The sequence below is a fragment of the Apteryx mantelli genome, chromosome 2, assembly GCF_036417845.1.
Source record: "Apteryx mantelli isolate bAptMan1 chromosome 2, bAptMan1.hap1, whole genome shotgun sequence".
In the NCBI taxonomy this organism is placed as follows: Eukaryota; Metazoa; Chordata; class Aves; order Apterygiformes; family Apterygidae; genus Apteryx; species Apteryx mantelli.
The window spans coordinates 4,754,925-4,770,226 of NC_089979.1; the positions used below are offsets into that span (position 1 = coordinate 4,754,925).

The 15,302-nt window shown below is 41.3% G+C and overlaps 1 protein-coding gene and 1 long non-coding RNA gene across 5 annotated transcripts in view; one reads left to right on the forward strand and one right to left on the reverse strand.

Annotated features, from left to right (window-relative positions):
- Positions 1-2,406: 2,406 nt before the first annotated feature.
- Positions 2,407-3,801, reverse strand: LOC106500024 (uncharacterized). The gene is made up of 3 exons (XR_001295306.2): positions 3,579-3,801; positions 2,972-3,133; positions 2,407-2,640 (listed from the first exon to the last, which is right to left on the reverse strand). It is a non-coding gene; the product is annotated as an uncharacterized lncRNA (long non-coding RNA).
- Positions 3,802-4,142: 341 nt separating this feature from the next.
- PTK2 (protein tyrosine kinase 2) overlaps positions 4,143-15,302 on the forward strand; it is a 198,727-nt gene continuing 187,567 nt past the window's right edge. For 3 of the 4 annotated variants that reach the window (XM_067290110.1, XM_067290112.1, XM_067290114.1), the window contains exon 1: positions 4,143-4,265. The gene's annotated coding sequence lies outside the window, so the exon portion shown is untranslated. Of the gene's footprint in view, positions 4,266-5,184; positions 5,203-15,302 lie in introns of those variants that run through there. The other variant, XM_067290111.1, reaches the window with a different exon arrangement.

Consider the following 15,302-nt stretch of genomic DNA (forward strand, 5'->3'; position numbering starts at 1 on the left):
ATAAAATGAAGTGGCTTATCTCCACGAAGAAAGAGTACCAGGGGTTCCCTTGCTGCCATGTTTCTTTTTAGCCAGTTATATCCAGAAAAAAATGGTCTTGTTTTTGTTTTTCCCACTGGGAAATCTAGGAGATTATTGCCATGCTTCTAATTAAGGCATTAACATTTGCTTTGGAGGTTCTAGTTAATAACAACAACTCATCAAGAGGGTCCCACAGCCACTAATTAGTTTTTTTCCACACCACATTTTCTACCTGAAATTTCCTCCCTGATCCTGTGTAATTTTGCCGATTTTCCTTGGAGCTTTTCCTATGAGTTTTCTTGTTTTTTTTTTTTTTTAATAAATCAGAAAAAATTCCACTGGTGACTTTCCATTCACTTTCTACTCTAGACACTGCCCAGAAATGTTTGGGCTTTTTTTTTTTTTTTTGAACCCAGAGAGAAGCTGAAGAGATGTGTGTATTAACATTACACATTTTGGTGCCTTTCACTGTTAAGAGTATATACCTTCTAACCATTAGACCACCGTACCCCTAATTCCTGTAACTCTCATCCTCCATCTGTGTGACATTATTCACTGTTAAATGCAGGATTTGATCCTTCAGGCTAACCCATGCCACCGACCCTCCTAAAAAAAGACTGCATACGAGAAAAACACGCATCACCTTTTTTGCAGTAGATTTTAACTCTGATAAGGTGGGCATTGTCATTTTATTTATATCTACCTTATAAAATAGGTACCTACTATTTGCTCTTCATTCACCAATGTCAGAGTACTATATAGTCTTCCTATGTATGCAGTTGTCACACCTCCTGCTTTCCTTCCTTTATGGAAGAAGGCTTCTTCATCTGCGATTGATTTAAATGATTAAAAAAATACTGTTTGTTCTCTTAATGATGAAGAATTTTGCTGTGTATTTTGTGAAATATTTCACAGGTTGCCATTTTCTCATTTTTTTTCCTAAATCCCCCTGCATTTCACTGTCACCGCTTGAAATAGCCCTGCAGTTCAGAGCTACCTGCCTCTTGTAAGCCTGATCACTACGGTTGTGTTAATGAATATTTACCATCCTGCAGAAAAGCTGAAGATGCCTGACTGCAGCTGTGCTCCAAAACACCGGAAAGAACTGGATCTTTTTAAAGCTATTACCCCCAGCTCCACCATTTAATAAAAGGAAAGATAATACATGCTTCACCATAATGAAGTTTCCTACTTTTTTGTTTATAGCAATGCAACACAATGCTTCACGGGTTTAATAATCCCTGCAAATTAAATGAGATAATGTCATGGACTGGACAAATAATAAGATTAGTATTAAACTGAATGTCTTACTTCAATATTAATTGCTCAGTAATGAACTATAGGGGATAGTTTCTTTTCCACCTATCTACAACCTCTGTGTAGTCAGAGCTGGGAGGGAAATTATATTCCTTTTCTGCACGAGTTTTCAAAGATTAGAAGAAAACAAGAATCTTAAAAGACCAAGGTACAAGTCACATCTCGTAAAAGGTTAGCTATGTTAAGATTTAAGCTAATTACCTAGGCTCTCCCGTAGTCAATTGAGAAAAATAGGTACAACCAGAGGGCAATTCACTGTATGCCCAATAGCTAGGATGAATGATTTGCTAGAGGTGTCTGTGCTTCTTCCAGGCAAGCGGTTTGGCTCAGACCCTAAAGTTAAAGGGGAAAAAACTACATCTACAGCCAGAGCAGGGATTTGAAGCTGTATGCCTCATAGTCCGTACAGAAGCCATGACTACCCCTGCGCTCCCTCCCATGAATTTCTGCTGAAACTTTTGTTTTGTGTAAGTATGTAACTTTTCATTGAACAGGAACACCAACCCTGCTCCCCTCTTCCAGCCAAGAGCTTGAATCGTCTAGCTTTTATGGCACTTGCTCTACATTTGACTAAAAACTGCGTTCTGTAACTTGAGAAACATTTCCCCGCAAGGGTCTCGTCAAAATTGGCATGTTGCTGAAAGTGTCTGTTTTGATAAGCATTTTGCCGATGAAAAAAAGCAACAACAAACCCCAAAGAAATTATTCACTAGAACTCGAAACAAAGACTTTTCAGGAATTGGTAGAAACCACCAATTTGATGTATTATTTTGGGCTTGCCTTCATCCCATTAAAAGCAATGGGAAAGCTCCCAAAGACTTCAAAAAGCATAGTTCTTTTCCATGCAAAAAAAAAACCTATGAAAAGATTGAGCAGAAAGATGAGAATCAGACTCTCATACATCTCCTAATGGTTTTCCCATCTGTAAAACGGAGAGAATCGTTGCATTGATACTTTGGAGAGAATATGCAGAGAATAAAGTTATAAATACTCAGGAATTGTCATTATTTATTGAAGCAAAGATATTTGAAAAGCTATCTAAAAAAGAATATCTATGAAACCTGTAAATAAAAACTATAGGTTATATTACGCATGATAGAAAGTAGGTATTTTCTTGTACACTTAGGATAGAGCCCTGGAGACATGAACTATTTGTTTTTAGGCCTGTTCACCCAGTGACTAATCTGTGAATTTGGCAACTCAAATACTGCCTCAGCTTTGCAGTGTAAAAGATGGGGATAACAATATCTTCTTCACAAGTTTGTTCTGAGGCTGGAACACTTCGACATCTTTGGATGAAGGCTGAGACAAAGGAGAAACAAATTAGTAATTGGGACCAAATGCTCGGAAAGGTCATTTAGTGCACTTCCCCGCCATGGCTGGCAACTGCATCGTAAAAATTTATGAAGCTCCATTTTCCCTTTCTAGTATTTGTACCTCCCCTTCACTTCCCAGTATATTATACAGAAAACAATCATGCTTCTGATACTGCTTTTACTCATGCATTTCCTTCCATTTTTACTACGTCAGCCCTCAAGAGCACTCAGTTTGTCCTGCGCGTTACTGTGATCTTCCTCTTTATCGATGCCTCCCAACTTTCCCTCATCAGTAATTTCCATTAGCCCATTTCTACCTTTTCCGGCAAGAGCATCAACAGTGCTCCAAGACCAGTAATTACGAAACAACTGAAATCGTTCTTCCTTCCTCCTTTCTCTCCTCCGTCGCTGCACGGTGGTCCAGCTTCGACTGAAGGCGTCGAGCGCGTTTGCAAGCCGGTCAAGCCTACAGCGGTGTCCTAAAAGACCGACACGTCCAAGGGTGAGTCTGAGGAGGTCACCGAGGCTCCGTCTCCGTCGCCCGTCCCGCTCGCGCCGGCGCCGCTCGGGGCTGGCAGCGGGGGGAGGACCGAGCTCAGCCGCACTCCAAGCCAAGCGGCCGGTTAACAGGTCATTTTAAAAAATTAACAGTGATTTTTTTTAAAATGACCGTTTCGGATTTAGGCTATCGAAGTTAACTAGCCCGTGATTTTAGATCCCGTCCTTTGTGCCTTTTCCTTCCCCAGAGCGCTTCCCTGGGAAAAGGGGGTGACTATTGCCGGGCTTCGCCGTGGTACTCGTGAGGTTGAACGCACTCAACGACCGACAAGCGCGCGAACAGTGCACTCCTATATAACTTAAAATTTAAGTATTTCCTTGAAAGAGGATATCGCCGTCCTGAAACAAGAGAACAACTGTGCTCACTCGAGCCCCTGCGGGACTGAAGAGAGGCCGGCGGGCCCCGAGGAGGCCGCGAAGCAAGTTTGTCGGGGGCTCTCTTCCCTCCTCGGGGCGGCTGGCAAACCAGCGGCGGCCTGAGGTGCGCGGAGGGGCTGCCGAGGGGGGAGGACGAGGGGCTTAAACCCCCCTGCGCCGCCTCGGGGAGCGAGGCCGGCGGGGGGGAGACGGGGGACGAGAGACGCGCCCGCCCGCGCCGCCCCTGACAGGATCCGGGGCAGCGCCGGGGGGTAACGGCTGCCGCCCCCGAGGCCCGCGCGCGCCGCGCCTGCGCACGCGGGGCGGGCGGCTCCCCCCCTCCCTCCTTCCCTCCCCCCTCCGTCCGCCCGCCCCCGCGGTTTGGGGGCGGCAGCCCGACCCTCCCCCCCCCCAACTCCCTCGCAGCCATGTTAGTGTGGGGAGCGAAGCGGGCGGGGAGGGAGAGGGCAGCGGCGCATCCCATGGTGCAGCGCGCCGGGAGGGCGGGGGAGCGGCCTGGAGTGGCCGGGGCAGGCGGGCAGGCAGCCGCCCGCAGCGCCGCTCCGAGCCGCGCGGAGCCGAGCCGCGCGGAGCCGCCGAGAGCAGCGGGGCGGCCGCCGGCACCGGCACCACTTCGCGGCTTCCCCGTTCCCCCGCCTCGGCCCAGCCGCACGGAGGCGGCTTCCCCGCAGCCCGGTGAGTGCTGGCGGCGGGGGCTGCCTGCGCGGAGAGGGAGGAGGAGGAGGGGGCGGGGGGGGGGAGCGAGGCGCAACGGTCCTAACGGCCGTAACTTACACAACGGGGGGCGGTGGGGAGGGGGGGGCAGCGGCTTCGCCCTCTCCTTCCCCCCCCCGTCCGGCTCGTGGAAGCGGCCCCGTCTCCTCAGGGGAAGAGCGGCCCGTTTCTGGTGTGTCGCCGTGGGGAGCTGTGCCGGGGGGGGGCCCCTCACGCCATGTGTGTATATATATATATATATATATATATATATATAAAATATATATACACGCACACACCGTGCGGGCCTGCAGCCGCCCGCGGGCGAGGCGGGGGGCGAGGGCAGAGCCCGGCCGGCGGGAGGGCGCCGCGCTGTGGGAAGGGGGGAAGCGGGAGGCTCCGCTGTCCGGGGCGGCGGGGGGGGGACGGGGACGGGACCTGGCGCAGCGCTGCCCCGCGGGAGCAGGGGGCGAGGCGAGGGAGCCGCGGGAGGCCCCGGCGGTGGCGGCGGGGCGCGGGCGGGCGCGGGACGCTCCGCCAAGTAAACAAAGGGACGCGGGAGGGAGCGGGGGGCCCCGGCGGCCCGGTGCTCGCCCCCCCCCCCGCTCTCCTTCTCTCCCCGGCCGCGCTGGTAAATCTGCGGTCGCCTTTTCGAGCCGGGGCGGCGGTGCAGGGGAAGTGGTTGAGGGTTTTCTTCTTTTCTTTTTTTCGCATTTTGGTTTCCTTTTTTTTTTTCCTCTTTTTTTCTTTTTTTCTTTTTGTTGCCGTGCTCGCTGGAGAGCGCGGTCGCTGGAGCCCAAGCGAAGCGGCGGCAGCTCCTGGGTCGCAGGCGCGTTTTTAACGCCGGGATCGCTTCGCAAATCCGGCGCGGGGAAGGGGAGGCAAGTGTCGCCGAGTGTGGCTGCAGAGCAGAAGTTGGGTGAGATAAAGGGGCACCTGCTGTTTGGGGAGAAATTCAGTTTCTTTTCTTTTTTTCTTTTTTTTTTTTTCTTCATGTAAACCTGCTTTGGAGGTTAAAGTGAGAATTGTACCCTGATGCAGCTATAACAAAATATCTTCCTGCTCAAATCCCTGGGGCTAATTTTGAAGCATGCTCTGCGTATCACCAATTTTCACATCCATTCTCTTTCCAAACTTTCTTTACTCACATGACCTTTTTTTGAGGAGGAGGAGGTGGTCTTTCTCTTTGGTTTCCCCGTCTTTTTCTTGCTTAAAAACGGTACTTCACTAACTACATTGCTTCTGTTCTAGTGGAGTTGTGGTCTGTGTTATTTAAATGCTCTGAAAGCAGAATGATCCCGTAGGCCCTAGCACCAGTGTCAGACCCTTGCAGTGTCAGCCTGCAGTTTGGTTAAGATAATAGCACTGCTGTAGTAAATGTGTTGAACAGAAAGTTCACTCGAAAGCAAAAAGAGTTGGGGATTCATATTTAAATAAATGGGAGTATTGGATTTAATGCAAATGTGAGCTTAAAAGTAAAGGGGTGTTGCAGTGTCTCTTAAATTCAGATTTTTGGGAGCCTTTTGTTGTCCGTACAACATCTTTTTTTCTATGTTAATCAGAAAAGTCCCGCATTCCTCAAAGCTAATCTGCCTTTATCATCTCTGATTGTATTAAACCTGAGTAAGGTCAAAGGCACAGCTGGATCAGGGCCAGAAAATATTAAATGTTACATAGTTACTCGGAACAGCTTGTTATCTTGCTGATGTTGTCTATGTCCAAAATTCCGCCACTTCCTTTCTCCACCCACCTCCCTTTTTGTTACCTCTGAAATCAGGCTGTTATCCTATTGTGGGCCTGTGTTGGACCACCTTTGCCTGCATGGATTGATTTGAAGGATAGAGGCCGGCAGCCTTTGAATTTCTTAATGTAAGTGTTATGGCTGAGATTCTGTAAAGAAAGTATACATGTGCCTTTGAGATGGGAGCCTGTGTAACAAATTTAATGGATTTAAAAAGCTTGCAGGTGCTATCTTCATTAAAAAAAAAAAGAGAGGGGGGGTAGGCACTTTACTTGTAGCAGGGAATCAAATTTTCTCTCACAGTACTCTAAACTAATGGCTATTCAAAAAGGGGATGTGTGTAGAGGAAGGGAAAAATATTATGTGTCTTAAAAATAAGTTCTGGAATTAATTTGTCTTTTATGCTACTATGTCTTAAATCCAGTTTTGGTAGAGCATGGTTTGGGTTGATATTTCTCTTGGCTGACTCTTAATTTTTTAGGAAGGTTAAAATATACTCATGTAAAAAAGATGGCATAGTACTTCTTTTTCAAAAGCTCTAAGCTTTATTGAGCCCTGGGTATTATTAAGAGTACTGAACATACGTAGTTGATACAGCAATCAACCAGTAGTAATGGTAGCAGAGCATGTCACTGAGAAATGAATATTCTTAGAATAGTGCTCTTGTGTTTTGAATATATAATTACTGAAATAACCTTAACAATTATTTCAACTTCAGATATCTGGTGTAGTGATGCAGTTTTGCTTCAAAGTGTGTTACATGTTGTGAAACTTTTTGTTTTGTTTTTTAAATATAATGGCTTACTGCATTATGACTAATACTTGAATAGGGGAATCTTGGTTTTGTAAATTCTATCAGACTAACAAACATTTTGGAGGAAGATAGGGGATGGGTTTTTTTTGGGGGGGGGAGAGATTAGATAAGTGCTAGACCAGGTGGTTTTGATGGTTTAGCAGATTATTTTAACTATATACATACACAAACCAAATATACATATTTGAAGCTATTTTCTTTTCCTCAATAAGAGGGTAACTCGAAAAAAAAAAAAACCCAAAACTGAGTGTCTCTGAAAAATGAGAAGTTAGTTATTGCTGTTTGCATAATGAGGTGATCGATACTTTCTCCCTCTTCTAGTCTTTGCAGTGTACATGGCATACTGTCTTTAATATGACATAGCGTTCATGATGAAAATGAAGGCTATTCTAATTCTTTTCATATCGCTTAAGACTTGTGGAAAAGTCTTTTTCCCAGTGACAGAGAACTTTCTGTATTCTAACATTTATAGCCTTGTTGCATGTTCCTAGAAGTACGTGTATGTGTTCACTAGCATTTTTTTTACAGTTACCCTGCACTGATGTTTAAAGAGAAGTAGCATTTTGCAAAATATTGGTAACTATAAATAGGTTGTTGTTTTGCTGTAAAACCTGTGTGTTGAAATCTTGTATGTTTGTAATCTTACTTGCATAATTTCTTGTCCTAATTTGAGTCCCTAGCTCTATTTTTGATATAAACTGTTGCACACAGTGCCTCTGTATTCTCCTGTTCTGAACAAATGTCAGTTAATCAGTAGAAGATATTTAAAAAGGATGCTCTTGTGTTAGAAATTGTATTGTTTTTTTCCCCCCGTCTTACAACTGCCACTCTGGGATGCTAGTAGTGAAAACTTGGGTTTTACTTACTTCTCACCAGAAAACATATGATTCCTCATTTCAGAAAGCTCTTTTAGTGAAAACTCAAGTGTGTGACTGTTGTTAATTTCCATGAGCTGGTAATTTCCAGTCTAACTCTAATTTTGTCTCTTATCTAGTGTAATGTAGCGTGTTACTTGCTAGTGTAATTCTAAAGTTCCAGCTACCTTTGCTAAATGAAAACATGGACATATGGACTTAATTTCTTGAAAAGATTTTAATTAGAGGCCAGGATTTTAAAACTCCTAACAAAGAAAACATTTCTTACTCTTATCCTTTTGACTTCTTATATAGAATGATTACAGAAATGATTTAAGAATAACCTAAAATTCTGTTTTTGAATGTGTTTATTTAGCACTTGAACTACAGTAATTCTTGTCTCCCTGAATGGTAATTTCTTCTTCTTCTTCTTTTTTTTTTTTTAAGATTTTTTTTTTTTTTTTTTTTTACTATTATCTTTTTAAAGTGTCTGGAAAAAAACAGAACTTAACTCTGATTAATGCAAGTTTACATTGTGTAAACTGTTAGCAATTTCAGGCGAGTTTCTCAATTCATGTACGATTGATATTTAGGATACTCTGAAGTCTGTGTTGTACCACAGTGTTCAAAGAACATGGTTTATTGTGTGTGTTAGAAACATGAAGGTGACAGAACAGAGGTAAATGGGAAATGAATTGAAAACTTGATGATGGGTGTCTGTTTTTTAAATAGCCTTTTAATGTTGGAAAAGACCTTTTGTGGAAGATGGTCAAGTAGATCTTTCTAAAAACTTTTATTTTTTTTATGTCATGTTCTCTGTATTCAGGCAGCAGTTGATGGCTAATCAGATAAACTATTGAAGAAATTGGTTATTTAGGAATTGAGCAACTTAAAGAAGAACCTGCATTTTTGTGTTGTTGGCTTAAATATTTGTTTTCCTCTCCTTTCCTTTGTAAGTTTTTCTTCGTTTTTCCATGTAGGCTTCCTAAGGTGCAAGTTTGACTGTTTGCTCAGCATTTAATATTTCTGACATTGGGATGTAAATATTAAGACCGGTGACTTTTGAGTGATAGGTCTTCATGAATAGAAAATTGCTCTGTGATTTTTAAAAATCAAACAGACCAAAAAAAAACCAACCCACCCTTGATTTGATTTCTTCCTCTTTTTTTAGAAGACCTAAAAGAGACCACCATGATTATCTGGAAGCTATATGAACTATATTGCAAGTGGCAGGGGGACACTGAAGGCTATGTCAGAGGCTATGTTGTTGGATGGAGAGAGATGGCACTGGGAATCAGGTATATGGAAGAAATAGTCCCTGGAAAGAGAGAAGGGGGCCAGAAGTGTCTCCCTTCAAAGAGGGAGTGAGGAAAATCCACCAGAAGACTTGCCACCAGTGTGATCAGAGGTGGGAGGAGAGCCGTGGAAACTGGATGGTCTCTGACTCTGACAGTACTTGAAGTTTGCAGGTGCTGATCACTAGTGCTGTCAACATTTCCTAGATTAAGAAGAATTTAGACAATAGTTTCGGAAATCTGGTTTACAAGGTTTGAAAGCAATTTTTGTCAAATAAAATTGAGAATGAAAATAGATGAAGAAGAGAAACCGAAAGCCTTAGGCTGTGTTATAGAACATCTGATTATTCTCTCACATCGGCATTAAGTGTGAGGACATCTGAACTTGCTTCACATCTGCAGCAGTCCACAGGGGAAACTGGTAAAACTTCTCTATTGGAAGTTCTTTGTCCCCATTGACTTCAAGTCTCCTTTTTTTCTATAACTTTCTGTATTTGGCTTTTTCTGTCCCTTTCCACTCCCACACCGCATTTTTTTCCGTTGTTACTGCATTGCTTTACCTGTTCTCTCCATTTTTTTTATCATGTTCAACAGTGAAAGGGCATATAGAAAAGTTTATATAGGTTACCTAGCATCCCACTGCACCAAAATATTTCTCCTTTATTTTTGGCTGGGAAGGGGAACTGGCAAGCACTCTAGTCAGTTTTGTTTTGCTGCAGGGTTCCAACTTCACACATTTTAACGCAGGTCAGTTTAAAGTTTAATCCTTAAGATTAATCTTGACCCTTTCCCTGCCTATGGAACCATAATTCAACTCGCTTTGAGACCATGGTCTAATTTACTTCCTTTACTTTTGATTAAAAAAGTATTAGCAAAAGGTGTGCATCGGTTGTCCTGGAGGCAGTAATGGGAGATGACATGTTTTTCCCCACTGCTGGCTGTCTAGGTATAAAGATGATGTGACAGGAAACTCAGAAGCATTTAGGCTGTGTAGAAGTGAGTGCCCACACAGTGAGGCCCTTAATGCCTCTTCAGAGATTGTAGTGGTTTGTGTGATACAGCCGAAGCTGTTCTTACTGTTTGTTTTTAAAAAAAATAAAGGTCAGAGGGCTCTACTGGCTGCTAGCTACTCCTGCTTCCATGCTTGATGATCTTTTTTTTTTTTCCTTGTTTACCCACACATGAAAATGTGGAATTCCTGCTTTTGTTTTATTCTCTTTTGGGAGAGGGAGCAGATCATGTCAGGCTATTAAATATCTTTGGAAGGCAGAAATCATTTTTCCTTTAGTCCCATTACAGAAGACTTTGAAGCAGCAGCAGATTTTTGAGGATAGAAGGAAGGAGCTGCTGTTCTTTCCCATTTTCTTGTTGCTAGAATAGTAAGTAATTGGGTTGCAAAGGTGTAGCAAATGTCTAATTTAGCAGAAGCTAAAAATGAACAGTGATAGTTTTTTTTGTGTCGGTGTGTGTGGTTCTGAATACACCTCTTTAATCAAGGACCTCGCTATCTTCCCAGTCCTTTTTTGATGCTGAACAGAGTGTTTACTGAAATACGCCGTGGGATTTACCATAGCCAGTAAGACCTGGTTCGTCTACACTTGACACTTTATTGAAGCATCTCTAGGAAATAAAGAGGTTCAAAATGACTGCTAATAAATTAGTAAGGTACTGAAGGTACTAATAAGAGACTTTTTATAAATTCTAATGTCTGAGTTATATCCAGCAGTAGGGATTTATGTCCATAGCTTTTTTTATACTGTCATTTGTGAATGTTTTCATGATCAGCATGAATACTGAATGCTGATGCAAGTTTGTCCTCAATAATACCTTACAACAGTGAGTTTCAGAAAGCCTGTGGTCTTAAAAGAACACTTCCTCATACTAATTTTAGGCAATTTTTTTTATTCCTCTTCTATGAAGGATAGTGTAAAAGCATAAAATCTACTGTCTTTCTTTTATTTTTACTTAGGAATCTGTTCTTCATTTCCTCTTTTGCACTAAGCAATCATAATCTTTATGTTCTTAGAGAAAAATTGTCTGTGTTCTGGTTTAGAATATTGGAATCTGTATTGCCCATCTTTTTCAAACATAAGATTAGTACATATGATAGTGAAGCTAGTGTTTAAGAGAGTACTGCTCCTTCTATTTATTTTTGGTTAATTAACCAAACTGTTTCTCAGCTCTTACTTCTGCTATTTCTAATATGCTTTCTTGAGGCAGAAATTTCTTTCTGTGGTACCTGAATGCTTTTGTGTTTCTTTTCATGTCCTTGTAGACCTCAGGTTGTAGCTGGTTCCACCTGTTCATCCTGTTCACTGTAGTTTACTGTTCTGTAGTAGAACCTATTTAAAGGCAGGGGTATTTCTCCATAACTGATTTTACAATCTAGGTAGTGGCATACAAAAGCAAAAAGTGTAACATACCTTAATAGTTCAGTTGCTTGTTTACTCTTTGTAAAGAATTAAACTTGGTACTTCCTTGATTGGTTTTGTATTAGTCCTTAACTCTCACTCTTCATCCCCAACTAGTTCCAGAACTTGATTTAGGTAGTCTTGTAGTTCTGCTAGTGCCCACTAACGCTTCTGATGCCTAATAGCACTGTTCTTGCCTGCTGATAGTAGAAAAAGATAGGAAACACTGATATAACCACAGTATTGGAAACTGGAAGACAAGGATTTTATTTCTGCCTCCTTCTGTGGATTTTTTTTTCTTCTGATGTTGGCTAAGCTAGTTTAATTGTTATGCTATTGTTTATTCCCTTTAAAATAAGGACTGTGCTTTGCTCGGGTTTTGTCCACTGTTAGGTAAACACAAGGTAATTCTGAAGTGCTTCCTGTAACAGGAGTTTGAGGTGCTTATCCCTCACGAGGAAAAGGAGCAACCATGAAGTTGGATCGAGGCTGTTAGTTTAAGGTACAGTCTTACTGCTTGGAATGAATCTTGAGATGGCAATCTAAATTAATTCACATTTGTCAGTGTACTTGTTAACCTTTCACAGTACTTGAACTGTGAAACTACAGAACTACATTTGCATTCATGAAATATAATGCCAGTGCATCTGATTTAATAAGTAAGAACAAAAGGAGGTTGATAATATGTATATGGCACATGCAGATGCTTTTAAGATAAACCACAAATTGAAGGGTTTTAATCTGTAAGTTCCATATTTCATTATATGGAAGAGTGTTTAACTTTGTCACATGTTTAGCTGTAGTTTTATATTGTTAACCTTCATTTGGGAAACCTTTACACATTGCTGATGTGTAAGGTTCTCTTGCTCAAAGTGAAGTTTTGTTGCAAATGTTACAAATTATAGTTTCTGTTCTTACTTCTCTGTTAACAGCACCATTATGGGAATGTTGTTAACTAACAGCGAGAAAAGTAATTTTGGATTTTTATCGTCCCTCTATATCAGGCTTAAGCGCTATATCCTAGAGGCTTCTAGATCCTACTTGATTTATTAGCTATCTTGTTATTTTCACTTTATTTTATATAAATTGCAAAGCTGATTGGTTTTCCTACTTGCATCTGTCTTCTGGTACCTCTCATTTACAGCCTTTCCTCCTACTCTGTATTTAGTGCTTTTTTTAAAAAAACAAACTTGTTCAGCTGTCTGCTCAAGGCATACTTTTCAAGTCCTACAAGAGTTGAGCAAGTTTGGATGTGCATGTTACTGATTTGTGCTCAGTTTGTGATTAACAGTGTTCTGCTGTTGCAGAAAAGGACACACTCTGCTGCCGTGTCTCCATGGGGGTACATGCTTGGAATAACCCTTCTACTGAATTCAGTGCTGGTAGGATTTAGTTAGAATGCTCTGTTCAGTTTTGGGCACTGCACTTCAAGAAAGTTTTTCTGTCTCCTGGACTCTGTCATTAACAGATCAGATACCTGAAGAATATGGCAGATAAGAATTGAACAAATGGAAGTGTTTAACTTGAGACTAAAAGGAGATAAGTTTTTCATGTACATTAGGCTACTACAGAGAGGAGGAAGATTTAGACCTGGGAACTAAAACAAAACACAGTGGTCTTAAATAGTAGGAGTGGAGACTGGATTACTTTGGGGGGAAGGAAAAACTCCATGCTAAGAATAGCAAAGCTTTGGAATAGACTGCTTTGGGAAGGTAGTGGAAGGAACCCTTGTCCTTGATGGTCTTCAAGAACAATTTGAACATCTGCCAGAAAGGAAATGCTGTTTCCCCCTGCCTCGCGACTGGGGGATTAACAAGATGCGCTCTTCAGTAGTTTCCAGCACTGATTCTAGTTATGTCAATAGGTAAAGAAGATGGGGTTGTATTTTCAGGTTTACATGGACAGTCAGAAGGTAGCTGGCAGTAACCCCAGCAACAGAGAGTCTTCTCTGAGCCCTTGTAAGTCCTCTCCATTATCCAGTTGGCTGTTGCCTGATAGTTTTCAGTTTTGATGTAAATCTGGTTCAGGCAAAGCATCTTTTATTTTCTTGGTGGGATGCTGTTCTTAATTATGTTTGTAAAGATCAGGATGAGAAGAACTCTTCCACAGATAAAATTGCTATGCTCTTCTATAGATGCAGATGTTACCTGGATATGACTGGAAAAGCAGATTTGCAGACTAGCTACTGATCCTACAGCAATTAGATTAGTTGCCATTTTGTTTGTACCTTTACAAATTCAATGAAAGAAAACATGAAACACTTCTAATCTGTATAAGCAAATCAATAAAATAGCCTTGGAGGATGACTTCTCTCATTTCCTTTGGTATTGCCCTTTATATAATGAGTATATTCTATTACATGTTAATAAACTGAGTTTTCTTGCTTTCAAAATAATAGCCTAGAACTTCTGATGAACATGTACTTTCTCTCTCTCTCTCTCTCTTTCTCTCTTTCCTTCATTCTTTCATACAACAGCTTGCATTTTGATGTTGCACCAGTAGGCTTCCTCTTGATTATAACTCCAGTGAATCTGTTTTAAAGCAAGTCAAAATCCAGTTTCCCAACGTTTTGTCATGGAAGGAGTAAGTCACTGCTGTGTTTGGGAAACAGAATTAAGTAATCTTTAGCAAAAATGTGTACAGAGACAAAATGTGGTCTGTGTGCCTCTACTTGTAACAGCCTCTGCTGGAAACTAGTATTAATGACATGCCCTTCAGTTGAGGTGTTCCTTCTGCATATAAACAATAAACTCATTGATCTAACAGCTTTTTTGAGGCTGTGTCAAAAGTTGGAGGCAGAAGCTTCTTAAATCAGCATTATAGTGGTACATCTGGGTCTTCAGGAAGTCTTCAAGCAAAAAGGTGGAGCTAAGAGTGTCCATTTATGGAGTGTGTGTAAACCTTCAGTGAATTGCTTGCTATGGTTTGGCAAACAGTCATTTAAAAAAAAAATCAGGTGGTGAGGAGGCAAGGGGAAGCCTCTTCTCATCATTTGTATTAAATTCTGTTTAATCAATATGTAAAACCACCTAAATAGACTAGCTATTGAATCTTCATTATCAGTATAATTTAATAATTTCAGATTTGTAAGTGGCATTTGTAAGTTTTTTTTCTTTCTTTTTCCAAAAGTCATTTTGCAACTTAAACAAGGAGGAGGGCATTGCTAATGCATACCTTAATATATACATGCATAAATTGCCGCAGATATATTAGTCAATAGTATATCAGAAAAATCAATCATCTCAGTCAATTATTAAAAGTTAATGATATTCCTTCATTTTGCGCATGTATTTTTATGGACCAGATTAAGGGTTGAAATTAATAAGAGAAATAGAAAGCAACTTGTATGGCATGTGCTTCTATTGTGGGAATATCCTGACTGTCTGTCTCCTTGAATGCTGTGTGAATATTACATTGATTTTATTAGTCATGTGATAGTGGAAGGAATAAACATAATGTAGTCAGTGCCCCTATAAAACTTAGACTAAGAATGGAGTCAAAAGGAGAGAGATTTAAATGTTCTTTAATAGCAACTGTAACTTTCTTGTTTGCCTCATGGTAGTAGGTTCTGTGTCGTATAACTTGAAAACCAAACATTCCTCTGTTCCATCCTCTGCCCAGATTTAACATTCATGTTTCAGTTTTATATGAAAACTAGCTTCAATTCCAGGGATTTCATATTCCTTTGTTCCCTAAAGTTTGTTACCTATGTGAAATTAATAAATAAGCAGGTGGAGTGCTTTAGATGAATTAGAAGAAGGTGGTGTGCAGCACAGATTAATTCTTAGATGGGGATTTAAATGAAGTGAAAGTTTAATTGTTTCATAGACTACAAAGCCTCCACTGGTTCAGCCTTAGTTGAAGGGAAAGATTTTCTTTGTGTAATAGCAGCAGTGCTTGTCTC